Source organism: Lissotriton vulgaris, chromosome 3_1, assembly GCF_964263255.1.
Source record: "Lissotriton vulgaris chromosome 3_1, aLisVul1.2, whole genome shotgun sequence".
Lineage (NCBI taxonomy): Eukaryota > Metazoa > Chordata > Amphibia > Caudata > Salamandridae > Lissotriton > Lissotriton vulgaris.
Window position 1 is genome coordinate 307598624 of NC_141689.1, and position 15212 is coordinate 307613835.

Here is a 15212-nt window from a genome sequence, read left to right on the forward strand (position 1 = left end):
TGGTGGGATGCAGCCAGAAGTGAACAAAACTGGCCTGAGCACAGAGTGCGTAGAGACGGAAGTCAGGTGCACCCAACCCACCAGCCAACATAGGCAGGGTCAGAACTTCCTAGGCTACCCTGGGCTGCTGTCCCGCCCTTATTAAGGACACGACGAGCAAACGCAACCTGCGAAAAAAATAAGCTGTGAGGGGGATAGGTATGTTAGAGAAGAGGTAAAGAAATTTTGGGAGGACCACCATCTTGGCAATGGCAACTCGGCCCGCCAGGGAAAGCGGCAAGCGACTCCATAGAGGGATCTTAGATTCAAACCAGTTCACAGCACGGCCAAAATTAGACCTCCAGAGTTCGTCCAGGTCCCTGCTCAACCAAATGCAAAGATAGCGTGTGGGACCAGACGCCCACTCAAAAGGAAAATCGGGCACGAACAGGAGAGTGGCATCAGTCAGGGGGAAGATTATGGACTTGCTTCAATTGATCTGAACACCCAAGAGCCCACACAACCGAATAACCTCACGCACCAGGGCACTGAGATTTTCCTGGGGATGGCAAACTTAAAGAGTGACGTCGTCCGCATACATGGACACCAAGAAGGAGCGGGACGAAAAGCTGATGCCCCTATGGGTGTGGTGCTGCCATAGTCGCGCGGCTAGGGGTTCCATAGCAATGGCAAAAAGCATGGGCGAGAATGGGCAGCCCTGCCTAGTCCCACGAGCAATGCAGATGGAGTCTGTTACCTGACCATTAATACGCAGCCCGGCGGTGGGGTTAGTATATAACAGTTTAATATTTTGCAAACCGTGGGCGCTGAACCCCATGCGCGATAGAATGTAAAAAAGGAAGGGCCACTCCAGCGTGTCAAACACCTTCGTAGCATCGAGCAAAGCAGCCACAGCCGGAAGGTCGGGGTTAATTTGATGCAGGACGGAGAAAATGGTTCCGAGATTATGGGAGGTTGCCCTATCGGGGATAAAGCCAGATTGGTCGGGGAGGGCAATGGTGGGCTTTAACAGAAGGAGAAGGGAGGCGATTAGCTTGGCGAAGATTTTATTGACGATGTAAATAAGGGAGAGGGGGCAATAGGAGTTACACCGATCAGCAGGTTTGTCCGGTTTCAATAGCAGAGTCAGCGAGGCCCCTCGGAGAGACAGCGGGAATGTGCCGGAGTCGAAGGACTCATTATACATGACGGCCAGATGTGGGACCAAAATGGAGGCAAACATTTTATAAAAGGAGGCAGGAAGACCGTCCAATCCAGGCGCCTTATCGCTTGGTAGGCTGCAGATAGCCGCCAGAATCTCCTCGTTCGAGAAAGATTTGTCAAGGAATTTGCTGTAGTAATCCGCAAGCCAAACAAGGGCAATGGACTCGAAATACGGGTTGAAATCTTCAGCAGAAGGAGGGGAGCCAGCAGAGTGGAGTCAGGAGTAGAAGGCGAGGAAGCGGGATTTGATCTCTTCCGAAGACGTGGTATGGTCCGGTCCCCCATCACTGCGGGCAGTGATGTAGTAAGCAGCGCGCGGCGGTCACAGCAGGTTGGCAAGGGTGCGTCCCGGGCGGTTCCCCTCACTGAAGCGGTGTGCCCGGCCCTCCCTCCCCGGAAAGGACAGCTCACGGCCAGCCTCATCAGAAAATTCAGACTGCTTTTGATGCAGAAGCGCCAGAGTATTGGGTCCAGAGCCACTCGCAAGGGCGGTGTCAAGGCCCTGGATCCCCTCCTCCAGCCTAGCAAGTGCAGATCGGATAGCACGGAGAACACCGGCCTGCTTGGATATACACTCCCCACGAATGAATACTTTAAAACACTCCCAAAGCGTAGAGGCAGAGTCGACGGAGCCTACATTGAGCTCGAAATAAGTAGTGATGGCGGTCTGAATCTCATCACAGAAAACAGAATCTCGAAGGGCATTAGGAGAAAGACGCCAGGTAAAGGCACGTCGTAGAGAATCGGGAGGTCGGATAAGAAGACGGACCAGAGCGTGGTCAGAGAGGGTGCGAGCCATATGGGCAGCGTCAATAGTCCAGGAAAGGACTTCCGGGGACGTGAGCCAAAGGTCAATCCGCGACCAGCAACCCCTAGCACCCGTAAAGAAAGTGCCCTCCCCGGCATCGGGGCGAAGATGACGCCAAACATCAAAAAGCAAATTATCAGTCAATATAGAAGAAAGGGTGGAAGCGGTGCGCGGAGGAGACCAGTGAGAGCCCGAACGGTCCAATTCCGCGGAGAGAGTAACATTAAAATTGCCACCCCAGATTATGGCCGCAGGCCCACAAGAGGAGATCAGATACCAGACATTATGGAAAAATTCCGGGTCATCAGAATTCGGGCCATAAACCGCGGCGATGGTAACGGCTCGGCGAGCAATACCCCATGCAAAATGACGTATCTGCCCTCCGGATCGACAGGGGAGCGAGAAGTCTGCCAGGGAAGGCCACGAAGCAGAAGGATTGAGACACCTCTAGCATAGGACGAATAGGTGGAGGAGTGGGATGCCCCCCAGTAGCGCGCGCTGAGTCTGAAGACCGAGCCACGGAGTAAGTGCGTCTCTTGAAGAAGACATATGTCAATGTTATGGCGCTGTAGGTGGGCGTGTGTCAAACGAGCCTTGCGGTAATCGTTCAGACCTCGAACATTCCATGTCCAGCAGGTCTGACTAGCCATGGGAAAGGAGACAAGGGGAATCATTATACAGGAAGGAGAGCAGGAGGCCCAGTCGTATCCAACCCGTGGTAACAATAATGGTGGTCAATGACCAGTGGAGGAGCGCAAGCGCGGCAAGGGCCAAAGAAGGGGAAACCACCCAAAGGGGGATTCCAGCACACAAAAGGGGGGAGGGGGACGTAAGGAGCCGAAAGCCAACCAATGTGTCATAGATGAAAACTTGGGAGATGTAGATAGCCATGGTAATGCGCCTAGGACATAGCACAGAAGAAAACATCTTGCAGCAAATACAGGAAAATTAGACCATAAGTACAGCACAGTGTCTACATTGGAACATGCAGTGTCAAAATGAAGCAACAAAACAACAAGAAAACCGAACCACCACCTCACTAGAGGAAGAAAAACACCCCCCACCCCCTAATATATGCATGTCGAGTCTTGTACAGAGCATTAAAATCAGAAAACCATACAACAACAACCCATAGCCATCCCAAGTCCAACCAGGTGGCAGCGTGGAGGCAGTAAACGGAGCATAGCAATGTTACGGCGGCAAACTGAAGCCGGCTCCTCCGTAGAGGACACTGACAACCCACAACCCCATCTCCCCCTCCCCCACCCCAACTAACCACCCCCAAGAACACCAACCCCAACCTCCCCACACCCACTCCAACCCCCCAATCAGGCTGAGAAAACCACCCCTCCCACCCCAGGAAACCACAACCAGGACTCAGAGGACAAAGGGAAGAATAGGGAATCATCCTGATGGGGCACGGCAGGGCAAGCATACCCCCTGCAAAAGAGCAGGGTGGCCAAGCAGAAGAGGACCAGACATCAGTTCAAGGGAAAATTCAGGTAAGCATGCAATGAAAAGTGCGCTACTCAGTCATTCTCTCTTAGGTGGCCGTCTCCATCAGACTGTGGCATGGAGGGAGAAGAGCGGGCATCCCTGTCCAGTTTTTTGGCAAACGCCAGGGCCTCATTGGGGTCCGGCCGGGAAAATCGACGTCTTTGCACCTTGACGGACACGCAGCTTCGCCGGGTAGGCCAGTGAAAAAGAAACTTCATGCTTGTGGAGAATTTGTTTAGCAGGCAAATATTCCCTCCGGGCGGCCTGCACTGCAAGGGTGTAATCGGGATAAAAGGACAGGGCGTTTCCTTGGTGAGTGATGGCACCCCTGTCGCGTGCCGCCCGGAGGATAGCATCTCGGTCGTTTAAGATCTTCTCTGTGATGGGACGCGGGGGAGACCAGGATGCGGGCGGGCCCCAAAGAATGGTGTGCCCGTTCCACAATGAAGACTGTAGACAGAACCTCCCCGAAAAGCTCCCTAAGCAACTGCTCCACAAAGTCCTCCATCTTCGAAATGTTCGTGGACTCCAGAAGGCCGGTGATACGCAAATGACACCTCCGGGAGCGGGCCTCCAAGTCCTCATTCTTATCCCGAATTATGGCTAGTAACTTGTTCATTTGCAATAGCTTCTGCCGATCCTGGGTGGCAGCATCCTCCGCGTCAGAGACCCTGGACTCTACGTGCAACAGGCGGTTGTCATGGGAGTCCACACGAGACTTCATCTTATCAAGGCGAGCCAAGAGCTGGTCCAGCTGGGCTGCTAATCTGGGGACCGTGGACTTGACATCCAACATGATTGCTTTGAGGTCGTCTTCACGGGTCGGTGGGGCATCCCCACCCCCCGCCGCAGAGTCAGCACCCTCAGCACCCACGACCTCCTGCCGGGAGGACCTCCGCAGCTCAAAAGCAATCTTAGGCTGCTTAGGATCGCTCTTCCCCATCTCGGAAAACGCTTGTCAGCAACAACAACCCTGGAGTGGAGGCGGGGGAAAACAATGGAGCAGCAACACAGCGCGCCGCAGAAGAAAGGAGGTGAGAGATGGGGCATGGTCCACCAATCAACGGCCAAGAGAATTGCTGAGGCAGCCCTGGAGCAGCCACCAGGAGCAGAAAGCGGTCCAAGGCGTACTGGGCGCCATCAAGTAGGTACCCAAGAGTTGCAGGCCGGCGCAGTTCAATGCGCAATGTGGGTTGTCAATGAGAGCCCGGTTCCCAACAGACCAGATGAGGTTTCACAGCAGATGATCACAAGATCCTGACCCCACCACTATCACACTGTCCCAGGATGAGGGCCCACGCAGAACAAGTGAGGTAATTGGAATTTTTTTGGTAAATTGTGTCCCCTAACGTAGACCCCAACGGCTCCATGTACGTGCTTCAAGTACATGTAATTTCCCTCCATGACTAGATATGAAGACGCAAATACATTTGCGTCCAACGTTAACATGTCCTCTATCAGATCCACCATGAATGGGTCGATAATTCTGTTCTTAAGTATGCCGTGCCACCGTCTTTACATGGTGCACTTTCACGTTTTCCTGGCTCTGTTGAGTTAGGCCCTGATTTCTGCCATCGAGCCTTTCTGCCTTCTGCCTCAGAAAGCTACAGCCTGGACCTGCATCCGTGACCCTTGCCTTACTCCCTGCGCGGCGAGCGGTGCCCGGCTCGGCCTGCTTGCCTGCCAAGACAATTCAGCCTTCAAGTTATCTGCTCCGCTCCTCGAAAATACATTCCTGTCTAGTGATTTAGGTAAACATCTCCCCAGCTGCAGAGTAGAGGGCCCGGCCTTTCTGTCTCTGTACAAGTAATTCATTGCTCCAGTTACCATGGTAGGCCCATGCCCCTCGCATTACACGTAGACACGTAGACACATATGCACGCACTAGCAGTCAGTATAGAATAGCCTTTACCCGAAAGACCTTTCCTTCTAGATAAAACAGTTCCTCAAACACAAGATATCAGATATGATTGGGTTTAGGTTGTTCTGACACGCCAGACTTCTGTCTCCCCTTCTGGTGCTAAATGTCAAGTCCCCTTCACCCTCCAGTTCCACGTCAATCACACGTCATGTTGCCTGCGCGCGCATCCAGCCATATATTTCTGCTGACACTGCAGGATTCCTCTATGACTCCACCCACTTGTGACACTTTCATGTGACGTCTCTAGCACACACCTTCGTGTACGCCCTCGTGCACGCCTTCTGTTACGCACATGTGTTCTTATCTCGTTTATTTCAGCAGTTACGCCTTCTGTATCCATCACCATTGTATGCATTTACTATATATAATGTGCACTGTTAATAAAGCATTGTCTATCCCTTCCTGAACCCTCGTGGTGATGGAACATGATACCTAGGTTCGAACCATTCCATTACATGGAATAAAACCCTTATAAACTCAAACTCCACGGACTCTGCCTCTCATTTTGATTGAGCTATTTTATTGAACTTATACCGCATAGAAATTCAGTATACAGTAAATTTATTTACCACATAATTTGGCGCCCGAATAGGGACCCCTCCCCCACCTTACACGCCGGCGATGCGTTGCAGGCCTTGCCCCCTGCCACAGCCATGACGGACAATTACACGTACCCGCAGGATTTCCTGTATCTCCCTCAGGCCTACGGAGGTGACAGAGACTGCGATCGACATCCAGACGAGGCGGTGAGGAGTGCGGAGGATCCCGACCAGAGCCCAGCCGAGAGAGCAAGGTCCGAGGTGTCTAGAGGCCCACCAGTTCCGAAGTACCTACGTCACGTGTCGCGTCAAGTCCATTCCGGTCCAGTCCAGTCGAGTTTCTGAGGCCTTCCGTTCCGTGCTTCCCGGTGAGTACCGTTGCTGGGGACGCATCTAGACGGGTGCATTAATTTGTGTCCGGTCAAGACGGGTTTGGGTACACAAACCCGGTCTGCACTGTTTTAGCAGTGTATCTGTACTGTTTAGCAGTATATCTAGTATCTGATTATCTAGTTATTGTTCGTACTGAAATGTTTAAATGTGTTTTAATGTCGTGGTATGAGTGATTGTTTGATCTTCATTCCTGTGTTTATTGTATTAGTTGTGTCCAAGTTCGAGTAAGTATCAAGTATCAAGTATCGAGTTACAGGATGCCTCTATTTTCGAAATTACGTCAGATAGGAACTAGAAAAGGGATACTTGAGGAAGCTGTTCCCATCCCACCCAGGGACACTCCCGGTTATTTTATGTACCACAAGCACGGCTTAGATGCCGTATTATATCTCGACTTGTGGGTGGATTACACTAAGGACTTAGCAGAGAATCAGAAATGGCCCGCTACAGGGACATGGGATGCCGAGTGCATCATGAGAGTAGAAGAAGCGTTGTGGAAAAAGAAAGCCAGACAGTCGCAGAAAGATGTCATTGAATTATGGCGTAAAGAATCACACAGACGGACAGAAAAAGCACTCAGAAAAGCAGAGAAAAGTAGAGAGGATTCTGAAAAAGCCAAAGAAAAAGAGCTACTAGAAGGAGGAGAACGAGTTAGAATGGAACAACACGACAGACAGAGTAATGCCATTTTGACAGGATTGTATCCAGTCCTGGCCGAGGGCCTGCCCAAGGCGACCCCGGAAACACCGAAAAATCTGCTCCCTCCATTGGTTCCGACTAAATTACGTCACAAGACCGCAGCAGACATTTTTATTTCGTCCTACTTGGATGATGTAGCTCCCGCATATGCCAATGTACCTGCCCGTGTACCACCTGCTGACGGTAATCCGCCCCCTGATCATCAACCCCCAGGTCTGCTTCCTGCACCCGCTCCCGTTGTTCCCCCTGGTATTCAACAACTGCATCCGTCTAATCCTTTTGGGACTGGTACGGTCCAGGCTCCAACCCAGCTACAGCAGGTACCGACCCTACAGCCCGGTTATGCTCAAGCCTCCGCTTCAGGAGGTGCTACAGGAGGTTATCAAACACCCCCACCGTTACACCGAGTGACAATGAGAGAGTTAGCAAAGGCTCGGACACCTAAAGGTGCACCGGCCGAACAGCTTAGAAGAGAACTTACAGATTGCAGGTATGACCCAGTGCCTGGTACAACAGGACCCATGTTGTTAGCGTCTCTACGTTTGAGACGTGTTACAGATTATTTGATGTTACTACCAGAAATGCCAGAACATCTAGACAAATTGTATTATTTTATTAGAACAGGAGAAGGACCGGAGTGTGTTGCTGAAGCCATGTCACGTCAGAAAGTTGAGAACAAAGGTTTAATAATGCGATTTATGGTTAATTGTTTAATAAGAGAACAAGATCAGGCAGGTTTTCCACAAAGTGAAATGAATAGACTGATTAGATGGAGCCAGAATATTGCGGATGGTAAACATGAGAAGGAGAACAGTGTACACACTATGGTTAGAAAGATTCGGAAAGAAATACATGCCCAGCGAGCACCTGAAGAACAACTTGAATTAGACGATCCAACTTCCTCGCAAGAGGAGGATGATACAGAGGATCTAGCAGAAACCTTGCAACAGTCAGACAAACAGATGATAGGATATGTAGGCAGAGGGAAACTCCCCAGACCGCATTCTTTTGATAGGCCCTTCGACAGACCCATTCGCAAACAAGAAACGTTTGAAAACAAGAAACGTTACCCTTGTCCGATACCAGAGCGATGTACCCTTGAACATGTGTTCCAAATGACAGACAAAGTACTAAAAGAGAGGGTAGGTTATCAAGAACTCAATACCCTACGTGATCAGGAACTAGCTCGGTCCGCAGTACAGTGGGCCGGAGATGACAGCATATATAAAGATGATTCGGTAGTGCAAACATTTTTAAGTCTTATTCCAGAAGAACAGCGATTAGCTGGTATATACATGACACAACACCTCAATATACAGTATGAAAATAGAGCATCTGACCCAGGTCCGTTATATAACTTACTGCAGGACTTACTCCTGAGAAGATGGAGAGGTCTAGGTACTGAACTAATTGAAACGATTCTAGAACAACGCCACAAATATAGAACCTTCTTGGCTCCACATCTTGTTTCTGTTCCACCCCCAGTCAGGAAACAATTCCACTTTGATTTTGACAAACAGAATCCTTTACGAGAAGTACATCCAGTCAGGAACGCTGATGATACCCTTACTTGTGTGTATGTATACACACCCATCACTAAAATGGAATTATTGGAAATGAAGAAAATAGTGCCCAGTCATGATAAAGACCCTGCAGGTTTTCATCGCGAAATAAAAGACATGTTACTCATGGGAGATTACACCTATCCCGACATTATGAAAATATTGAAAGTATTATTGCCTGCCGGTATTTATGAGAAACTCAAAGAGAAAGAATGGGAGGTGGGAGACCAAAAGATAGATTGGGTGGCATTAGAAAATGAAGAAACGACTCAAACCCCAGGTTTGGGTCTTGGGGATAAAACTAAAGCATTACCAGGATTGTTAGTACAGGTTTTGCCACGATTGTTAGCAACTAAAAAGGAGGACTGGGATGCAATCTCAGCCTGCAAACAGAAACCCGATGAAGACACTAGTGATTATTATTCCCGATTTGAGAAATGTTTTATTATTAATAGTGGCCTGAAAGCAAGCAGCAAGTCATACCCACACCTTTTTGTATCAAAACTAGTCGAGAATTCACTGCCCCAGGTTAAGAACCGTGTATTGAAAGTCGAGAGCACATGGCAAGCTAATTCGCCTTCACAAATGTTACAGATGTTACAGTACCACCAGAACAGAATCAGGGAGGAACATGATCACGAACAGAGACGTATGAAAGACACAAAAATGAAAATGCTAGTTGCTCAGTCAGTTCCAGCAGACGGTCATAAAAAGGGCACGACACAACCACAGTCAAATAATTCAGCAGCTCCTGTTAAAGGGACATGCAACTATTGTAAACAGCCAGGTCACTATGTAAACGATTGTACAGTTTTGAAACACAACATAGCCACAGGTAAAACTAAAGAGAGACCGCGTCCTCCTAGACAGGACCAGGTCCAACAACATGTTCCACAGAATATACAGCCTATGCCTATGCAGGCTGCACAGCAGACCGTAGCGGTATCACAGCCACAGCCCATTGCCGCGACACAACATACAACACAACAGATGTACCAGTATGCACAGACCGACTATCCCGATTATCAACGATACACATGAAACAGCCTAGAGAGGGAGGTTGGCTTGCCTCTTATTGAGGTTCCTGTAGATCAAGAGGGTCCTTATGTACATAGTCAGGTATTAGGGAAAGATAGAAAGTTTTTGATTGACACAGGGGCAAGCAGGACAACAATCAGTCACGACGAGGTTCCAGGGGCACCCCTCTCAGGCTCACAGAATGTTTCCCTTGGATTTTCAGGAAAACCTATTGTTAATGAAGTATCGAAACCAGTTCCCCTTGCAGTTGGTCCATTGTCCCGCACTACAGATTTACTGCTCACGAAATCATGTCCAGAAAACTTACTTGGAATTAAGACTCTGAAAGCTCTAGGAGCTGTAATTTGTTGTTCTCCGGAAGGAGTAAGATTGTTTTGGCGTGACTTTAAGGGTCACTACGTGTTGAGAGATATTGATCCCAGGTTACAGAATGTTCCTGCACATTTATGGGCACAAGGCCCCACTGATGTAGGTTGCATGCACATTACTCCATATCGTGTCACACTCAAGCCAGGAGTAGTACTACCACGCATTCGACAATACAAGTTAACACCAGATGCTGTAGTGGCTTTACTGAAAATCATTTACGAGCTCATTGCACAAGGAGTGGTTGTCGAAACCGACTCCAATCTATGTAATTCCCCTATCATTCCAATTCTTAAACGCACAGATCCAAATGCACCTCCAGTTTATCGATTAGTTATTGATTTACGAGAATTGAATAAATGCATTGTAGCACAATATCCTGTGGTCCCCGACATTTCGTCCCTTTTGACTGCCATTGATTCCGAAGCGACGTTCTTCACTGTAATCGATCTCAAGAACGCCTTCTTTAGTGTTCCTATTGACCCGGAAAGCCAATACCTCTTCGGATTCTGTTTAAATGGCCGAAGCTTCAAATTTGCACGCGCACCTCAAGGATTCACAGAAAGCCCCAGTATCTACAGCCAAGCATTGAAAAGACAACTTGACAGTATCCACATGCCTGACAACACTGCCCTACTCCAGTACGTCGATGATTTACTGATCACCGCCCGTAGTGAACCAGAGTGTGAACAGTCGTCACTGACAGTTTTGCATTTCCTGGCGGACAAGGGACACAAGGTGTCTCCTTCGAAGCTACAATTCTGTGCTCAGCAAGTGCTGTACCTTGGGCACTTGCTGACCAAGTGGGGTAGGCAGCTCACACCTGAACGAATACAGTTAATTGCACATCTTCCGCAACCCAAGACACAGAAAGAAGTACGAGCCTTTATTGGACTCACTTCCTATTGCAGACAATGGATTCCACAATACGCATTCCTAGCTAAACCACTCATACAGTTGACAACACAGGAGGCAGCGTCTTCGACTGTCCTCCCTTGGACTCAGGAACATACACAAGCTTTTGACGAATTAAAGAAAGCCTTATGCCAAGCACCAGTGTTAGCAACACCATGTTACAACAAGCCTTTTACACTTTTTGTCACAGAACGCGAAGGTACTGCATTGTCAGTACTCACCCAGGATCAAGCAGGTTCACACAAACCGTGTGCTTATTTTTCTAGTACATTGGACCCAGTAGCCCAGGCTTTGCCTGCGTCCTTGAAATCAGTTGCAGCAACAGCTGTAGCGATCAGACAAAGTGATTCCATAGTGTTAGGACATCAATTGACAGTACAAGTTCCACATTCCGTGGAAGTTCTTTTGAACAGAACACAGACTCAGCATTTGACTATAGCACGACTGACAGGTTATGAATTGACATTGTTTCAGCCACACATAGAAATCAGACGTTGCAATACATTGAATCCTGCTACACTTTTGCCATTAAGTGAAACAGACCCTTTGGCACATGATTGTGTCGAAATTATTACCATTACGACAAAACCCAGACAAGATTTAACAGACACCGTATTACCAGATCCAGACCTGACACTTTATGTGGATGGTTCATGTATGAGAACAAGTACAGGAGAGTTAGTGGCCGCCTACGCAGTCACGACAGAAACTGCAGTCTTAGAAACACATCGCATTGACACACTGTCAGCCCAAGCGGCAGAGCTCATTGCTCTGACTCAAGCCTGTATACAAGCAAAGAACAAGAGAGTTAACATATACACGGATTCACGATATGCATTCGGAGTCGTACACGATTTCGGTGTACTCTGGCGAGAAAGAGGTTTTTTGACCTCTCACGGAGCCAAGATCCAGCACGGTCCCCTCATTCAAGCTCTGTTAGACGCAATACATTTGCCTACAGCGATATCCATCATGAAGTGCAAATCACATACGAAAGTCACAGATACCATTTCCCAGGGTAATGACCTGGCAGATCGAACAGCCAAGCATACAGCTCAGACTCATACTCACACAATTGATATGACAAAGACAGTAGTCCCGACACCGACACATTGCATGACAGTTAGGGATCCCGCCCTAGATGTAATTGACATACAGACACATGCTACACCAGATGAAATCAAGAAATGGACTGAACTAGGAGGGATACAGACAGAACAGGGATGGATGACGAAGGGAAAAGCCACATGGTTTCTCCCCGACTCTATGGTTCAAGTTATCATTAACACAGCACATAGTCCAGCACATTTAGGAGAAAAAGCCATGTTAGACAGTATTCAAAACCTTTGGTTTAATAAGCATTTACGAGCAGCAGCAAAACAGAAAGTGCGTACTTGCATGATCTGTTGTCAGTTCAACCCAGGTAAAGGCATTCCCGTAGAGCAAGGTGGATTTCATCCTCCCGATCATCCTTTTGAAGTCCTCCAGATGGATTATATCCAGATGGAACGTTGTCGAGGATTCAAATATGTCCTCGTAGTTGTATGTGCACTTTCCCGTTGGACAGAAGCATATCCAGTCCCCGATTACACTGCTCCGACCACTGCCAAGCAGTTGGTACGTGAATTTTTCCCCAGGTTGGTTTGCCCCGTATCGTATACTCAGATAATGGTCAGCCATTCTCGTCCGAGCTTATGAAGCAGGTATCACTCCTGCTAGGATATCAGTGGAAGTTCCATTGTGTCCGACATCCCGAGGCAGCAGGTCTCGTAGAGAGACACAATCAGACTCTGAAAACACGCCTTGCAAAAGTATGTAGAGAGAAGGGAGTTGATTGGATTGTAGCATTACCAGTTGCACTTTTCTACATGAGAATGGTAGCTCATTCAAGAACAGGGCTATCCCCGTACGAGGTGGTCTTTGGTAGGCCACCGAATATGTGGGGGACGCCTCTGCCTCGTAAGATCACAGATGTTGACTGTAATATGCTGACAGATTACCTTGCTTCCTTGATGTCTGTACTACAATCATGTCGTTCACAGGTAGCTGCAGCCTTTCCCGACAACACCGAGGTGAAGCCACACGAGGTCGTCCCTGGAGACCTGGTGCTTATCCAGAATTTTGATCGGAGGAATCCGCTGGAGCCCCGCTGGCAGGAGCCGAAGCTTGTTCTTCTCACAACAAGGACCGCTGTCAAGGTGGAGGGCCGCAAAGGCTGGCTCCACTCGAGTCATATTAAGAAATACCATGGACTGCCGCCAAAGACAGACTCCCAGCCCTGCCCCATTCCAGAGACTGATACTAAACTCCCCCTGGTAGAGAAAACTCCGCAGCAGGAGTACAAACTGAAATTGAGGTCTAGCAAGTCAGACAGTTTAATTGTTTAAGTCCTCCCCTAGGTGAAGCGGTTAGACAGGTTCCTGACATGTATCAGTTAGACCCCAATAGAGAGAGAGATAGACAGAAACAGATCAAGAAAGAGAAATATTGTAAATCTCTCCGTAGCCATTGCATTATTACGTTATTGATTATGTTTTTTCTGAGTCTTACGATTATTGCTGCAAGCATATTATTACACATGTACTTTCCTATCTCCGTACGTGCACATTCTTCCTCAAATGACACTGTCGAGCATACTTTCAGTGAATTGCCCCCTCACGAGTTATCATACAGACTTGCGCTGCGCAACAACACTTTCATCAGTATGTTACATCATTCTCATCAGACCAGCAACGCTACAAATTGTTGGATATGTGTCCGACTCCCTCCCTATCAGAAATACAAGGGAGTTCTGCCCCTCTTTCCGTACCCGTTTACACACAATGGTTCCTGTGGTGCATGGTTTAGTTTAATGAACTCTTTAAATTCTGATTCCATAGTTTATCAGGGCAATTGGGTATGGGGAAATCTGAACACAGTTATGCATAAAGTATGTTTCCCTGACAAGGAGGGTCTTCCACAAAGGACAGGGACCGATCTAGAAAACGAAGTGTATGGATTAGGTAATATTACACTTAACCTCATGATTCTGAATGTCCAGTCCGATACAAAACCAGACTTACCTGCTATGTCAGTGTTACCGGTTAAAGGTGAATTATGTGTCAGAAAGAATGGTTCAGTACACCTAGGTCATAGTATGTGTACTACTGTGATTGAATTCAGTGATAAAGGCAAGTCTACATTCAAAGCTTCCCGTCATTCCTATTTCATTTGTGGGCATACAGCTTATGTTCGCTTACCTCTAGATTGGGATGGTACTTGTTACATTGCCTTCCTTCTGCCACCTGTATTCCTAGCCCCACCTGATTATCATAGGGACTCCCATCTAGTACACAATAGACTCAAGAGAGATCTCCCGATTGTCGACTATACTGAAACAGCGTGGGAGCAATATACAGACTTTAATAAAGGTTTCTTTCCCTATTTAGGCACTGTCTCGAATAGTAAACTGATACGTAAATTAACAAGAACCCTTGAAGCAGTAGTGAATGAAACTACTTCCGCCCTAGGCAACTTAACAGAGGAACAGTCTGCTATGAGACTTGTTGTTCTTCAAAATCGTCTTGTTCTTGACGTCATCCTGGCTGATAGGGGCGGAGCTTGTAGAGTCATCGGATCGAGTTGCTGTGTTTTCATTCCAGAAAATGCACCATCAGTATATAGAGCCATTACCCATCTCCACAAGATTGCAAGTCAGATACACCAGAACCCAGGCACCTGGACTTGGTCCGGTTGGCTCTGGAGCGTGTTATCAGCCTGGGGATGGAAAGTCCTATCCTTCCTCGGAATAGCCCTTCTTATAGTATTCAGTTGTTGCCTATGTTTACAGTGTGGGCCAGCGATTTGCGGCTTGTGCGCCACATCATGTTTTCCTCATCCAAGTACACGTTCTAAATCCTGCCTGAAAAAGGAAGAGCAAATGATGTTATATGAACAAATAGATGGACTAATGAAGATTGATATATCATGAAGGGTCCGTAGGGGACAAGGAGGGAATGAGGTAATTGGATTTTTTTTGGTAAATTGTGTCCCCTAACGTAGACCCCAACGGCTCCATGTACGTGCTTCAAGTACATGTAATTTCCCTCCATGACTAGATATGAAGACGCAAATACATTTGCGTCCAACGTTAACATGTCCTCTATCAGATCCACCATGAATGGGTCGATAATTCTGTTCCTAAGTATGCCGTGCCACCGTCTTTACATGGTGCACTTTCACATTTTCCTGGCTCTGTTGAGTTAGGCCCTGATTTCTGCCATCGAGCCTTT